This window comes from Pseudophryne corroboree, chromosome 7 (genome assembly GCF_028390025.1).
Source record: "Pseudophryne corroboree isolate aPseCor3 chromosome 7, aPseCor3.hap2, whole genome shotgun sequence".
NCBI lineage: Eukaryota > Metazoa > Chordata > Amphibia > Anura > Myobatrachidae > Pseudophryne > Pseudophryne corroboree.
In genome coordinates, this window is record NC_086450.1 from 483,336,990 (window position 1) to 483,354,328 (window position 17,339).

The 17,339-nt window shown below is 46.9% G+C and overlaps 1 protein-coding gene across 2 annotated transcripts in view; it reads left to right on the top strand.

The window, feature by feature from the left end:
* The first annotated feature begins 1,847 nt into the window (after positions 1-1,847).
* The window catches only part of LOC134943894 (mas-related G-protein coupled receptor member H-like), a 33,136-nt gene continuing 17,644 nt past the window's right edge, over positions 1,848-17,339 (top strand). For both annotated transcript variants that reach the window (XM_063932463.1, XM_063932462.1), the window contains exon 1: positions 1,848-2,099. The gene's annotated coding sequence lies outside the window, so the exon portion shown is untranslated. The remainder of the gene's footprint in view (positions 2,100-17,339) is intronic.

The window sequence follows — 17,339 nt, forward strand, 5'->3', positions numbered from 1 at the left end:
AGGGAGAACCTGCACCTGGTGTGGGGCGTCCGATTATTGTGTGTGCAATGCACCAAGAATGTAACACATAAAGACGCTCTGAGTGTGAGTCTGCGTCCTTTCACACTATAATTGTGTCTGTGCACTAGAGAGAGGGCTTACACTAGCATCAGCTAACACCACAGACGCGCCTAGGACAACAGACGCTAATACTGCAGCAGCACCGCGTCACTCAGAGTAAGGCCCATAGATTTCTACAGAACAACAGTGACACCTTATCTGATGTCATCTCTCCATCTTATACCCCTGTCAGACATCTGGAGACATAGCACATAGAAAGAACAGGACCAGTATCAACGTCACCGCAAGAGCCATGACCCATATTCTATGCAGGCCACTCAGAGACCTGGAGTCAGCATGGCGGGCTATGGAGGATGCCAGACCTCAGCGATTCAGGGACAATGAATGTGACCTCCAGGACAATTTACTAACACAAATGTCGGCTATGCATGGCCCTGGGGGGGGGAGTCAGGAACATGAAAGGGTCGGTTGCAACAATCGTAAATTTCTTAAGCAACTATTTGCACAGTTCCGCTCACCACCACCACAGCTGCCCCTACCCCACCCCCCACCCCCAACACAGTATACACAACCAACCCCCCCAATACAGTGTACACATCAAACCCCCCCAGCCCCCAACACAGTATACACAACCAACCCCCCCCCCCCCAAACACAGTATACACAACCACAGTCTTCCTCATGGTTTGGAGAGGGTATGTTTAGCAATGTGCACAGAGAACCCCTGTCTACCAGCGCTCCACATCACCCTCCCCCAAACCCACATCCAGAGATTACTGTCTAAAGAAATATTTATGTGCAGTTTATTAATAATCCAGCCAATGCTTATAGCGTAATATCTTGTGTTATCTTTAATATAACTTATTTTCTTTATATTGCTATAGTTACCAACCTATCTAACCCAGAAAAAAAGGGGGATGTTTAAAGAAGCGCCATCCATACAGAAAAAGGTGTAATTATTTGATTTATTCAATAGATCACATATGTATTGACATACCACAAATATTAATCGCAGTATCCCCCCCCAGCAATAAACATGTATTAAGCAATTAAATAGTCACATGCATTAATAACTGATTTCAATTTATCCAATGATAACTGAACAGCTGTGAATATATAACCAGGAGGAAAAGCGCATATCAAAAATTAAAATGAGTAAAAAATGAAAAAATAAAAATAATAAAAAGTCTATATTAATAAGACTGTCCGATTGGAGACAGCACTGCACCGGTCTTGTGTTGTTCCACAATGGGCTTGAACCAGACTCTTTATGATAGAAATTACAATGTGGCAAGCATTTCCAGGACACTTCAATTTAAGCAGATTCCTGCTCCAGCAGTTCCATATGTAAAGATACCCCTCACCTGTCGTTAAAAGATGAATACAGGTGAATTGCTGTATTGGGGTTAGAAATCTCCTATGCAGGAGTGATGTGCTTTAAGTTGTGTAACACCCTATTATCTATGCTCACTGGGGTGAAGAGAAGATATTTCCAAATAGGCAAGGACCCTATGAATAGATATACCTGGTATGCTAGGTGTAAATATATGAATTGTTTATAATATGCATATCGTAATAAAAGTGTAACTATTTTAAGTATATAATATATATGGGGGATGCTGGAGGACGATATATCCCTATGGGTATTGAACTAGGGGATTATATGAGTAAATTGGCACGAGCGGGGATAGAGAGACTAGTCCAGAATCCCCTCGTGCTGTAAAAAGTGTGATCGCGTGCGGGGGAGGACTTCAAGCAGCGCACAAGGATAACGTCAGTTAGAGACCGTTACCCCCCGTGGAAGAGGAGAGCCGGAGCGGTGATGCAGACGGAGAGAGACGGGGTGAAAGGCTATATGCGGCCAGCTGAAGGGAGCTGAGTGACTGGCGGAGGAGGAGGCCAGAGAGCTGAGCTAGGGGAGCCACGGATACCGCTAACCTGATCCATCTCCCGGAGACTGATGAACGGAGGCAGGCGGGCGATGAGCTGTTGTGACGGAAATAACCCCAGCTGTAACCAGAGCTGCTAATGATGCTGCAGGTACGGGGGGAGCGATGCCCACTGATGTTATAGCGCTGCCTATATTGTGAAACGCCCCAATCTGATACTTGCCCAATAAGGTACATAAAGGGCAGCACAGCAATAGGAGGAAGACAAAGGGACTACCCTCTTGAGGGGGGGTCAGTAATCCTATATATAATTACAGCCCTCAAATACATAGTGCAGCACAGTCAGAGGACATGAGGAAAGGGACTACACTTTTGGGGACCAGTAAGCCTGCCTACTAACAGCCGCACGTAGGTCCATAATACAGCCAGAACAGCAAGGACCAGGAAGGTAAATTCAGGAGCTTTATGTGATTTACATGGTTTTCACTAAATAATACTCCAAACACAGCGCTGGGAACTGAGGAGGAACTTTGATAATGGGCTGTAAGTGTGTATGGATGAGAGGCTATAGGGACGCGCAGCACTGCCCAGCCAGGTGAACCTGGAGATGTTGCATAGCTGGTACGGGGTATCGCTTTTACACAAGTGCCGATAGACCACAACTATACCCCTCTACCAGGATAAATATCCCCTCCAGTGACAGAGAAATTACCGAGATAAATATCCACTCAGTGACAGTAGAGGGAGTCACCGCACCTTTCACCTCCCCTCTACCTATTGAACTCATCTCTGTCAGGAAAATAGGGAAGGTAGAGTGGAACTCTGGGGAAGCAACCGTAGTAAGTCATCAAACCCCTTGCCGTGGAATTGAGTGACACACCTAGGAGGAGAATATATATACATATATATATATATATATATATATATATATATATATATATATATATATAATTCCAGACTGGTATTATCCACAGGATCCCATCATTGGCCAAGTGTGGCCCAACTATCATCACTGTACACTGGGCCCCAACTGTGCACCAACGTGTTACCTCAATTACTCCACCCAGAGAGACACAGAGACTGGAGTAATTGATTAGCGATAGTATTACACTAGGTAATACAATAAGTCTTAAGACTAATTACCTTTTATCAATTTTTCTACCTAACCAGTTATGTTGATTTTTTTTTTGTAATGCTGCAGGAGGAAGTGTATAGGAATTGGTATACATTACCATAGTAATATTTATAGAGTGTTAGTGTTGGTAACAGTATAACATTTAAATAAAATGTAAATTCTGCTGTTGTGAAAATGCACTGTATTGCTGAACAATAAATACTTACCAGGACTACCGAACTCCGAACGAACACGTCATTAAGGGATCTGGAAGAAATGGAAAAAACAAGCGGTGGTAAATGTAGGTAATAAGTTATTACTGAGTAAAGTGTATTGATATATACCCTTTCTTGGCTTTCCCAAGCAAACCTATAATATCCATAACGCTTGGGTGTAGGCACACATAGTCTACAGTATAGTACAACCCCATTACCATTAGTGCCACTAAGTTGGGAGGGGTTACAGTTGAATGGAGCCGTTGTTAGCAGATGTCTGTAAGAAGCTGGAATGACGGAGCTAGCCGTATCTGTATGTGATGACTGGGAACCGGCTGTATCCACTGGTCTGCTCACGCTGCTGCACTGACGCCGGCTGTCAGTCAGAGCGCTGAAAGCCTGTGCTGTAGCTCTGGGTGCAGGGTCAAGAAATCGTAAATACAGGGCACTGCTTGACCGGTTTCTCAGCCTTGGTAATGAGGCTGTTTCATCAGAAACAGCCTCATTACCAAGGCTGAGAAACCGGTTCCCAGTCATCACATACGGATGCGGCTAGCTCCGTCGTTCCAGCTTCTTACAGACATCCGCTAACCACGGCTCCATTCAACTTAAAGTACATCACTCCTGCATAGGAGATTTCTTACCCCGATACAGCAATTCACCTGTATTCATCTTTAACGACAGGTGAGGGGTATCTTTACATATGGAACTGTTGGAGCAGGAATCTGCTTAAATGAACTGTCCTGGAAATGCTTGCCACATTGTAATTTCTATCCTAAAGAGTCTGATTCAAGCCCATTGTGGAACTAAAAAAGACTGGTGCAGTGTTGTCTCCAATTGGACAGTCTTATTAATATAGACTTTTTATTATTTTTATTTTTTCATTTTTTACTCATTTTAATTTTTGATATGCGCTTTTCCTCCTGGTTATATATTCACAGCTGTTCAGTTATCATTGGATAAATTGAAATCAGTTATTAATGCATGTGACTTTTAATTGCTTAATACATATTTATTGCTGGAGGGGGATACTGCGATTAATATTTGTGGTATGTCAATACATATGTGATCTATTGAATAAATCAAATAATTACACCTTTTTCTTTATGGATGGCGCTTCTTTAAACACCCCCCTTTTTTTCTTGTATAATATTGAGATTTAGCAAACTCAATTTAGCAGCTGCAGTCCGGGGAACAGGTGTAATTCATTGACAAATACCCATAGACACTTGTGTAGTAGTTTTTTTAAGTGTCTCCAAGTCATTTCACTAGCACCCACACTCTCTCTTCCATTTTACCTATCTAACCCAAATACCTAAATCCGGAGGTTACTGGTTGACATACAGGATCTAACCTCTGGCTTTTCTTAAAAAGGGCGGTTGAGAAAAATTCAGGCTTTGTTTTAGCCTTAGCATATAATTATATATATTGTATAATATTATATATTTTTTCTGTGTGAATCTTACATTTTCACATATATATATCAGAGGCGGAACTTCCGCCAGTGCAACCAGTGCGTTGCACTGGGGCCCGTCATTGTCCAGGGGCCCAAAGCATGTAATGAGTCAAACTGACTCATTACATGCCGCTTTGTGCTGCGGGCAACCGCTGCCCGCAGCACACAGCCGCCCGGACAGAGAGGACCGGTACGGGGGAGAAGGAGGAGGAGGGAGGTGGAGAAGGGAGCCGCAGCAGCGCTTTACTACTGGTTGAGGCGCTGCTGCTGCTGGCCCTCTGCTTCACTAGAGGCTGTCTTCTGAGAACAGCCTATAGTGAAGCAGAGGGGCAGCAGCGCCTCCACCAATAACACAGCGCTGCTGCGGCTCCCTCCTCCACCTCCCTCCTCCTCTCCTGCCCGGGAATCGTGACCAGAAGCTCCACCGAGGAGCCTGAGCCAGCGGAGAGGGTAAGTATAATTCTTTCTTTCTTTCTTTCTTTCTTTCTTTCTTTCTTTCTTTCTTTCTTTCTTTCTTTCTTTCTTTCTTTCTTTCTTTCTTTCTTTCTTTCTTTCTTTCTTTCTTTCTTTCTTTCTTTTTTCTTTTCTTTCCATCTACAAAAAGGGGGACTGTCTGCCACAATGTGTAAAAAGGGGTAATCTGCCTGTCGCAATGTGTAAAAAGGGGGAATCTGCCTGACGCAATGTGTAAAAAGGGGGAATCTGCCTGACGCAATGTGTAAAAAGGGGGAATCTGCTTGCCGCAATGTGTAAAAAGAGGGAATCTGTCTGCCGCAATGTGTAAAAAGGGTGATGCTGTCTGCCGTAATGTGTAACAAGGGCACGCTGTCTGCCGTAATGTGTAACAAGGGCATGCTGTCTGCCGTAAAGTGTAAAAAGGGGAAGCTGTCTGCCGTTATGTGTAAAAAGGGGCACGCTGTCTGCCGTTATGTGTAAAAAGTGTACGCTGACTGCCGCTATATTTAACAAGGGCACGCTGTCTGCCGTTATGTGTAAAAAGTGTACGCTGTCTGCCGCTATGTGTAACAAGGGCACGTTGTCTGCCGTTATGTGTAAAAAGGGTACACTGTCTGCCGCTATGTGTAACAAGGGCACGCTGTCTGCCGTAATGTGTAAAAAGTGTACGCGGTCTGCCGCTATGTGTAACAAGGGCACGCTGTCTGCCGTTATGTGTAAAAAGGGTACGCTGTCTGCCGTTATGTTTAACAAGGGCACGCTGTCTGCCGTTATTTGTAAAAAGTGTACGCTGTCTGCCGCTATGTGTAAAAATGGGTAATCTGCCTGCCGCAATGTGTAAAAAGGGGGAATCTGCCTGACGCAATGTGTAAATAGGGGGAATCTGCTTGCCGCAATGTGTAAAAAGGGGGAATCTGCCTGCCGCAATGTGTAAAAAGGGGGAATCTGCCTGACGCAATATGTAAAAAGGGGGAATCTGCTTGCCGCAATGTGTAAAAAGGGGGATGATGTATGCCGTAATGTGTAACAAGGGCACGCTGTCTGCCGTAATGTGTAACAAGGGCACGCTGTCTGCCGCAATGTGTAAAAATGGGGAATCTGCCTGCCGCAATGTGTAAAAAGGGGGAATCTGCCTGCCGCAATGTGTAAAAAGGGGGAATCTGCCTGACGCAATATGTAAAAAGGGGGAATCTGCTTGCCGCAATGTGTAAAAAGGGGGATGCTGTCTGCCGTAATGTGTAACAAGGGCACGCTGTCTGCCGTAATGTGTAACAAGGGCATGCTGTCTGCCGTAAAGTGTAAAAAGGGGAAGCTGTCTGCCGTTATGTGTAAAAAGGGGCACGCTGTCTGCCGTTATGTGTAAAAAGTGTACGCTGACTGCCGCTATATTTAACAAGGGCACGCTGTCTGCCGTTATGTGTAAAAAGTGTACGCTGTCTGCCGCTATGTGTAACAAGGGCACGCTGTCTGCCGCAATGTGTAAAAATGGGGAATCTGCCTGCCGCAATGTGTAAAAAGGGGGAATCTGCCTGCCGCAATGTGTAAAAAGGGGTAATCTGCCTGCCGCAATGTGTAAAAAGGGGGAATCTGCCTGACGCAATGTGTAAAAAGTGGGATGCTGTCTGCCGTAATGTGTAACAAGGGTACGCTGTCTGCCGTAATGTGAAACAAGGGCATGCTGTCTGCCGTAATGTGTAAAAAGGGGAAGCTGTCTGCCGTTATGTGTAAAAAGGGGCACGCTGTCTGCCACTATGTGTAACAAGGGCACGCTGTCTGCCGTTATTTGTAAAAAGTGTACGCTGTCTGCCGCAATGTGTAAAAATGGGAAATCTGCCTGCCGCAATGTGTAAAAAGGGGGAATCTGCCTGACGCAATGTGTAAATAGGGGGAATCTGCTTGCCGCAATGTGTAAAAAGGGGGAATCTGCCTGCCGCAATGTGTAAAAAGGGGGAATCTGCCTGACGCAATATGTAAAAAGGGGGAATCTGCCTGCCGCAATATGTAAAAAGGGGAATCTGCCTGACGCAATGTGTAAAAAGGGGGAATCTGCTTGCCGCAATGTGTAAAAAGGGGGAATCTGCCTGCCGCAATGTGTAAAAAGGGGGAATCTGCTTGCCGCAATGTGTAAAAAGGGGGATGATGTATGCCGTAATGTGTAACAAGGGCACGCTGTCTGCCGTAATGTGTAACAAGGGCACGCTGTCTGCCGCAATGTGTAAAAATGGGGAATCTGCCTGCCGCAATGTGTAAAAAGGGGGAATCTGCCTGCCGCAATGTGTAAAAAGGGTGATGCTGTCTGCCGTAATGTGTAACAAGGGCACGCTGTCTGCCGTAATGTGTAACAAGGGCATGCTGTCTGCCGTAAAGTGTAAAAAGGGGAAGCTGTCTGCCGTTATGTGTAAAAAGGGGCACGCTGTCTGCCGTTATGTGTAAAAAGTGTACGCTGACTGCCGCTATATTTAACAAGGGCACGCTGTCTGCCGTTATGTGTAAAAAGTGTACGCTGTCTGCCGCTATGTGTAACAAGGGCACGTTGTCTGCCGTTATGTGTAAAAAGGGTACACTGTCTGCCGCTATGTGTAACAAGGGCACGCTGTCTGCCGTAATGTGTAAAAAGTGTACGCTGTCTGCCGCTATGTGTAACAAGGGCACGCTGTCTGCCGTTATGTGTAAAAAGGGTACGCTGTCTGCCGTTATGTTTAACAAGGGCACGCTGTCTGCCGTTATTTGTAAAAAGTGTACGCTGTCTGCCGCTATGTGTAAAAAGGGGGAATCTGCCTGACGCAATATGTAAAAAGGGGGAATCTGCTTGCCGCAATGTGTAAAAAGGGGGATGATGTATGCCGTAATGTGTAACAAGGGCACGCTGTCTGCCGTAATGTGTAACAAGGGCACGCTGTCTGCCGCAATGTGTAAAAATGGGGAATCTGCCTGCCGCAATGTGTAAAAAGGGGGAATCTGCCTGCCGCAATGTGTAAAAAGGGTGATGCTGTCTGCCGTAATGTGTAACAAGGGCACGCTGTCTGCCGTAATGTGTAACAAGGGCATGCTGTCTGCCGTAAAGTGTAAAAAGGGGAAGCTGTCTGCCGTTATGTGTAAAAAGGGGCACGCTGTCTGCCGTTATGTGTAAAAAGTGTACGCTGACTGCCGCTATATTTAACAAGGGCACGCTGTCTGCCGTTATGTGTAAAAAGTGTACGCTGTCTGCCGCTATGTGTAACAAGGGCACGTTGTCTGCTGTTATGTGTAAAAAGGGTACACTGTCTGCCGCTATGTGTAGCAAGGGCACGCTGTCTGCCGTAATGTGTAAAAAGTGTACGCTGTCTGCCGCTATGTGTAACAAGGGCACGCTGTCTGCCGTTATGTGTAAAAAGGGTACGCTGTCTGCCGTTATGTTTAACAAGGGCACGCTGTCTGCCGTTATTTGTAAAAAGTGTACGCTGTCTGCCGCTATGTGTAAAAATGGGTAATCTGCCTGCCGCAATGTGTAAAAAGGGGGAATCTGCCTGACGCAATGTGTAAAAAGTGGGATGCTGTCTGCCGTAATGTGTAAAAAGGGGCACGCTGTCTGCCACTATGTGTAACAAGGGCACGCTGTCTGCCGTTATTTGTAAAAAGTGTACGCTGTCTGCCGCTATGTGTAAAAATGGGTAATCTGCCTGCCGCAATGTTTAAAAAGGGGGAATCTGCCTGACGCAATGTGTAAAAAGTGGGATGCTGTCTGCCGTAATGTGTAACAAGGGTACGCTGTCTGCCGTAATGTGAAACAAGGGCATGCTGTCTGCCGTAATGTGTAAAAAGGGGAAGCTGTCTGCCGTTATGTGTAAAAAGGGGCACGCTGTCTGCCACTATGTGTAACAAGGGCACGCTGTCTGCCGTTATTTGTAAAAAGTGTACGCTGTCTGCCGCAATGTGTAAAAATGGGAAATCTGCCTGCCGCAATGTGTAAAAAGGGGGAATCTGCCTGACGCAATGTGTAAATAGGGGGAATCTGCTTGCCGCAATGTGTAAAAAGGGGGAATCTGCCTGCCGCAATGTGTAAAAAGGGGGAATCTGCCTGACGCAATATGTAAAAAGGGGGAATCTGCTTGCCGCAATGTGTAAAAAGGGGGATGATGTATGCCGTAATGTGTAACAAGGGCACGCTGTCTGCCGTAATGTGTAACAAGGGCACGCTGTCTGCCGCAATGTGTAAAAATGGGGAATCTGCCTGCCGCAATGTGTAAAAAGGGGGAATCTGCCTGCCGCAATGTGTAAAAAGGGGGAATCTGCCAGACGCAATGAGTAAAAAGGGGGAATCTGCTTGCCGCAATGTGTAAAAAGGGGGAATCTGCCTGCCGCAATGTGTAAAAAGAGGGAATCTGCTTGCCGCAATGTGAAAAAACGGGGATGCTGTATGCCGTAATGTGTAACAAGGGCACGCTGTCTGCCGTAATGTGTAACAAGGGCACGCTGTCTGCCGCAATGTGTAAAAATGGGGAATCTGCCTGCCGCAATGTGTAAAAAGGGGGAATCTGCCTGCCGTAATGTGTAACAAGGGCACGCTGTCTGCCGTAATGTGTAACAAGGGCATGCTGTCTGCCGTAATGTGTAAAAAGGGGAAGCTGTCTGCCGTTATGTGTAAAAAGGGGCACGCTGTCTGCCGTTATGTGTAAAAAGGGGCACGCTGTCTGCCGTTATGTGTAAAAAGTGTACGCTGTCTGCTGCTATGTTTAACAAGGGCACGCTGTCTGCCGTTATGTGTAAAAAGTGTACGCTGTCTGCTGCTATGTTTAACAAGGGCACGCTGTCTGCCGTTATGTGTAAAAAGTGTACGCTGTCTGCCGCTATGTGTAACAAGGGCACGTTGTCTGCCGTTATGTGTAAAAAGGGTACACTGTCTGCCGCTATGTGTAACAAGGGCACGCTGTCTGCCGTAATGTGTAAAAAGTGTACGCTGTCTGCCGCTATGTGTAACAAGGGCACACTGTCTGCCGTTATGTGTTAAAAAGGTACGCTGTCTGCCATTATGTTTAACAAGGGCACGCTGCCTGCCGTTATTTGTAAAAAGTGTACGCTGTCTGCCGCTATGTGTAAAAATGGGGAATCTGCCTGCTGCAATGTGTAAAAAGGGGGAATCTGCCTGCTGCAATGTGTAAAAAGTGGGATGCTGTCTGCCGTAATGTGTAACAAGGGCATGCTGTCTGCCGTAATGTGTAAAAAGGGGAAGCTGTCTGCCGTTATGTGTAAAAAGGGGCACGCTGTCTGCCGCTATGTGTAAAAAGGGGCACGCTGTCTGCCGTTATGTTTAACAAGGGCACGCTGTCTGCCGTTATGTGTAAAAAGTGTACGCTGTCTGCCGCAATGTGTAAAAAGGGGGAATCTGCCTGCCGCAATGTGTAAAAAGGGGGATGCTGTCTGCCGTAATGTGTAACAAGGGCACGCTGTCTGCCGTTATGTGTAAAAAGGGGCACGCTGTCTGCCGTTATGTGTAAAAAGTGTACGCTGTCTGCTGCTATGTTTAACAAGGGCACGCTGTCTGACGTTATGTGTAAAAAGGGCACGCTGTCTGCCGTTATGTGTAAAAAGGGGCACGCTGTCTGCCGTTATGTGTAAAAAGTGTACGCTGTCTGCCGCTATGTGTAACAAGGGCACGCTGTCTGCCGTAATGTGTAACAAGGGCACGCTGTCTGCTGCAATGTGTAAAAATGAGGAATCTGCCTGACGCAATGTGTAAAAAGGGGGAATCTGCTTGCCGCAATGTGTAAAAAGGGGGAATCTGCCTGCCGCAATGTGTAAAAAGGGGGAATCTGCCTGCCGCAATGTGTAAAAAGGGGGAATCTGCCTGACGCAATATGTAAAAAGGGGGAATCTGCCTGCCACAATGTGTAAAAAGGGGGAATCTGCCTGACGCAATGTGTAAAAAGGGGGAATCTGCTTGCCGCAATGTGTAAAAAGGGGGGAACTGCCTGCCGCAATTTGTAAAAAGGGGGAATCTGCTTGCCGCAATGTGTAAAAAGGGGGATGATGTATGCCGTAATGTGTAACAAGGGCACACTGTCTGCCGTAATGTGTAACAAGGGCACGCTGTCTGCCGCAATGTGTAAAAATGGGGAATCTGCCTGCCGCAATGTGTAAAAAGGGGGAATCTGCCTGCCGCAATTTGTAAAAAGGGGGATGCTGTCTGCCGTAATGTGTAACAAGGGCACGCTGTCTGCCGTAATGTGTAACAAGGACATGCTGTCTGCCGTAATGTGTAAAAAGGGGAAGCTGTCTGCCGTTATGTGCAAAAAGGGGCACGCTGTCTGCCGTTATGTGTAAAAAGTGTACGCTGACTGCCGCTATATTTAACAAGGGCACGCTGTCTGCCGTTATGTGTAAAAAGTGTACGCTGTCTGCCGCTATGTGTAACAAGGGCACGTTGTCTGCCGTTATGTGTAAAAAGGGTACACTGTCTGCCGCTATGTGTAACAAGGGCATGCTGTCTGCCATAATGTGTAAAAAGGGGAAGCTGTCTGCCGTTATGTGTAAAAAGGGGCACGCTGTCTGCCGTTATGTGTAAAAAGTGTACGCTGTCTGCTGCTATGTTTAACAAGGGCACGCTGTCTGACGTTATGTGTAAAAAGGGTACACTGTCTGCCGCTATGTGTAACAAGGGCACGCTGTCTGCTGCAATGTGTAAAAATGGGGAATCTGCCTGACGCAATGTGTAAAAAGGGGGAATCTGCTTGCCGCAATGTGTAAAAAGGGGGAATCTGCCTGCCGCAATGTGTAAAAAGGGGGAATCTGCCTGCCGCAATGTGTAAAAAGGGGGAATCTGCCTGCCGCAATATGTAAAAAGGGGGAATCTGCCTGACGCAATATGTAAAAAGGGGGAATCTGCCTGCCACAATGTGTAAAAAGGGGGAATCTGCCTGACGCAATGTGTAAAAAGGGGGAATCTGCTTGCCGCAATGTGTAAAAAGGGGGAAACTGCCTGCCGCAATGTGTAAAAAGGGGGAATCTGCTTGCCGCAATGTGTAAAAAGGGGGATGATGTATGCCGTAATGTGTAACAAGGGCACGCTGTCTGCCGTAATGTGTAAAAGGGGCACGCTGTCTGCCGCAATGTGTAAAAAAGGGGAATCTGCCTGCCGCAATGTGTAAAAAGGGGGAATCTGCCTGCCGCAATGTGTAAAAAGGGGGATGCTGTCTGCCGTAATGTGTAACAAGGGCACGCTGTCTGCCGTAATGTGTAACAAGGGCATGCTGTCTGCCGTAATGTGTAACAAGGGCATGCTGTCTGCCGTAATGTGTAAAAAGGGGAAGCTGTCTGCCGTTATGTGTAAAAAGGGGCACGCTGTCTGCCGTTATGTGTAAAAAGTGTACGCTGACTGCCGCTATATTTAACAAGGGCACGCTGTCTGCCGTTATGTGTAAAAAGTGTACGCTGTCTGCCGCTATGTGTAACAAGGGCACGTTGTCTGCCGTTATGTGTAAAAAGGGTACACTGTCTGCCGCTATGTGTAACAAGGGCACGCTGTCTGCCGTAATGTGTAAAAAGTGTACGCTGTCTGCCGCTATGTGTAACAAGGGCACGCTGTCTGCCGTTATGTGTAAAAAGGGTACACTGTCTGCCATTATGTTTAACAAGGGCACGCTGTCTGCCGTTATTTGTAAAAAGTGTACGCTGTCTGCCGCTATGTGTAAAAATGGGTAATCTGCCTGCCGCAATGTGTAAAAAGGGGGAATCTGCCTGACGCAATGTGTAAAAAGGGGGATGCTGTCTGCCGCAATGTGTAACAAGGGCACGCTGTCTGCCGTAATGTGAAACAAGGGCATGCTGTCTGCCGTAATGTGTAAAAAGGGGAAGCTGTCTGCCGTTATGTGTAAAAAGGGGCACGCTGTCTGCCACTATGTGTAACAAGGGCACGCTGTCTGCCGTTATTTGTAAAAAGTGTACGCTGTCTGCCGCAATGTGTAAAAATGGGGAATCTGCCTGCCGCAATGTGTAAAAAGGGGGATGCTGTCTGCCGTAATGTGTAACAAGGGCACGCTGTCTGCCGTAATGTGTAACAAGGGCATGCTGTCTGCCGTAATGTGTAAAAAGGGGAAGCTGTCTGCCGATATGTGTAAAAAGGGGCACGCTGTCTGCCGTTATATGTAAAAAGTGTACGCTGTCTGCTGCTATGTTTAACAAGGGCACGCTGTCTGCCGTTATGTGTAAAAAGTGTACGCTGTCTGCCGCTATGTGTAACAAGGGCACGTTGTCACATAGCGCCCTCCTTTGTACCTGGAGCTTGAAAAGGTACAAAGGAGGGCGACCAAACTAATTAAGGGCATGGAGACGATGGAATACAAGGAAAGGCTTGAAAGACTAGGCATGTTTACATTGGAAAAGCGGAGACTAAGAGGGGATATGATCAACATCTACAAATATATAAGGGGACAATACTCAGAGCTTGCGCGTGACCTGTTTTTGGTTAGATCAACACAGAGGACTCGTGGACACTCGCTTAGGTTAGAGGAGAGGAGATTCCGCACAATACGGCGTAAAGGCTTTTTCACGGTAAGGACAATACGTGTTTGGAATTCCCTGCCCGAGGGAGTTGTAATGGCGGAATCTGTCAACACCTTTAAGAATGGGTTAGATAAATTCCTATTGGATAAGGATATCCAGGGGTATGGTGCATAGTCATGCATTATAGTTACTATTTAGTCAAATCATCATGCAGAGGACACCACAAATAGGTTGAACTCGATGGACAATTGTCTTTTTTCAACCTCAGATACTATGTTACTATGTTACTATGTTACTATGTTGTCTGCCGTTATGTGTAAAAAGGGTACACTGTCTGCCGCTATGTGTAACAAGGGCACGCTGTCTGCCGCAATGTGTAAAAATGGGGAATCTGCCTGATGCAATGTGTAAAAAGGGGGAATCTGCCTGACACAATGTGTAAAAAGGGGGAATCTGCTTGCCGCAATGTGTAAAAAGGGAGAATCTGCCTGCCGCAATGTGTAAAAAGGGGGAATCTGCCTGCTGCAATGTGTAAAAAGGGGGAATCTGCCTGACGCAATGTGTAAAAAGGGGGAATCTGCTTGCCGCAATGTGTAAAAAGGGGGAATCTGCCTGCCGCAATGTGTAAAAAGAGGGAATCTGCTTGCCGCAATGTGTAAAAACGGGGATGCTGTATGCCGTAATGTGTAACAAGGGCACGCTGTCTGCCGAAATGTGTAACAAGGGCACGCTGTCTGCCGCAATGTGTAAAAATGGGTAATCTGCCTGCCGCAATGTGTAAAAAGGGGGAATCTGCCTGCCGCAATGTGTAAAAAGGGGGATGCTGTCTGCCGTAATGTGTAACAAGGGCACGCTGTCTGTCGTAATGTGTAACAAGGGCATGCTGTCTGCCGTAATGTGTAAAAAGGGGAAGCTGTCTGCCGTTATGTGTAAAAAGGGGCACGCTGTCTGCCGTTATGTGTAAAAATGGGCACGCTGTCTGCCGTTATGTGTAAAAAGTGTAGGCTGTCTGCTGCTATGTTTAACAAGGGCACGCTGTCTGCCGTTATGTGTAAAAAGTGTACGCTGTCTGCCTCTATGTGTAACAAGGGCACGTTGTCTGCCGTTATGTGTAAAAAGGGTACACTGTCTGCCGCTATGTGTAACAAGGGCACGCTGTCTGCCGTAATGTGTAAAAAGTGTACGCTGTCTGCCGCTATGTGTAACAAGGGCACGCTGTCTGCCGTTATGTGTAAAAAAGGTACGCTGTCTGCCATTATGTTTAACAAGGGCACGCTGTCTGCCGTTATTTGTAAAAAGTGTACGCTGTCTGCCGCTATGTGTAAAAATGGGGAATCTGCCTGCTGCAATGTGTAAAAAGGGGGAATCTGCCTGCCGCAATGTGTAAAAAGTGGGATGCTGTCTGCCGTAATGTGTAACAAGGGCACGCTGTCTGCCGTAATGTGTAACAAGGGCATGCTGTCTGCCGTAATGTGTAAAAAGGGGAAGCTGTCTGCCGTTATGTGTAAAAAGGGGCACGCTGTCTGCCGCTATGTGTAACAAGGGCACGCTGTCTGCCGTTATGTTTAACAAGGGCACGCTGTCTTCCGTTATGTGTAAAAAGTGTAGGCTGTCTGCTGCTATGTTTAACAAGGGCACGCTGTCTGCCGTTATGTGTAAAAAGTGTACGCTGTCTGCCGCTATGTGTAACAAGGGCACGTTGTCTGCCGTTATGTGTAAAAAGGGTACACTGTCTGCCGCTATGTGTAACAAGGGCACGCTGTCTGCCGTAATGTGTAAAAAGTGTACGCTGTCTGCCGCTATGTGCAACAAGGGCACGCTGTCTGCCGTTATGTGTAAAAAAGGTACGCTGTCTGCCATTATGTTTAACAAGGGCACGCTGTCTGCCGTTATTTGTAAAAAGTGTACGCTGTCTGCCGCTATGTGTAAAAATGGGGAATCTGCCTGCTGCAATGTGTAAAAAGGGGGAATCTGCCTGCCGCAATGTGTAAAAAGTGGGATGCTGTCTGCCGTAATGTGTAACAAGGGCACGCTGTATGCCGTAATGTGTAACAAGGGCATGCTGTCTGCCGTAATGTGTAAAAAGGGGAAGCTGTCTGCCGTTATGTGTAAAAAGGGGCACGCTGTCTGCCGCTATGTGTAACAAGGGCACGCTGTCTGCCGTTATGTTTAACAAGGGCACGCTGTCTGCCGTTATGTGTAAAAAGTGTACGCTGTCTGCCGCAATGTGTAAAAAGGGGGAATCTGCCTGCCGCAATGTGTAAAAAGGGGGATGCTGTCTGCCGTAATGTGTAACAAGGGCACGCTGTCTGCCGTAATGTGTAACAAGGGCATGCTGTCTGCCGTAATGTGTAAAAAGGGGAAGCTGTCTGCCGTTATGTGTAAAAAGGGGCACGCTGTCTGCTGCTATGTTTAACAAGGGCACGCTGTCTGCCGTTATGTGTAAAAAGGGTACACTGTCTGCCGCTATGTGTAACAAGGGCACGCTGTCTGCCGTAATGTGTAAAAAGTGTACGCTGTCTGCCGCTATGTGTAACAAGGGCACGCTGTCTGCCGTTATGTGTAAAAAGGGTACGCTGTCTGCCGTTATGTTTATCAAGGGCACGCTGTCTGCCGCTATTTGTAAAAAGTGTATGCTGTCTGCCGCTATGTGTAACAAGGGCACGCGGTCTGCCGTTATGTGTAAAAAGGGGACACTGTCTGCCGCTATGTGTAACAAGGGCACGCTGTCTGCCGTTATGTGTAAAAAGGGGACGCTGTCTGCCGTTATGTGTAAAAAGTGCACGCTGTTTGCAGTTATGTGTAAAAAGGGGGACGCTGTCTGCCGTAATGTGTAAAAAGAGGAATCTGTCCGCCGTAAGGTGTAAAAGGGTCTCTACCTGGTGTAGTGGTGCTACTGTGCGGCGTAATTTGAATAATGGAGACTACTGTGCACCGTTTTATGAATTGGTATTATTTTGTGGCCACACCCCTTCCCCACGAAGCCACGCCACTATGTATTTTTGCACGCGCCTACGGCGCGCACTGCCCCTGTTTTGCATGCAGGGGTGGGGCTCCGATGCCGTTTCTTGCACACAGTGCTAAAATGTCTAGTTACGGCACTGTTGCTAGGTATCCATTTCTCTGGCCCTGAGCAGGTCCCCCTCACCAGATCCTCTCCAGGGGTGAGGGGGTGGACTTGGATGGGATGGGGGGCCCAAAGCATTTTGTCGCACCTGGCCCCACCGCTCGCTAGTTTCGCCACTGATATATATATACTATATATATATATATACACACACACACACACACACACACACACACACACACAGTTGTGTCCTTCCTCAGCTTGTGGTTTCCTGCATGCTGTGTATGTACAAATTGTAGCAGCGAAAACCACAACTTGCCTGCCTGCTGGTGTATGTACCCACAATGCAAGATGCACAAGGACACCTACACACAGACACACACACATATACTATATATGTGTAAGTAATCAAAAAGTCCTTGTTGCACAAATATATGTCCAATTCTCTGTTGAATATAAATGACCAGTTTTGTAGTTTTAATGATAGATCACTGATGCTATGGTGCCGGAGTACTGTATATGGGATCCGGTCTGAAGATCGACAGTGTCTAGGTCGACAATGTTTAGGTCGACCACTATAGGTCGACAGTCACTAGGTCGACATG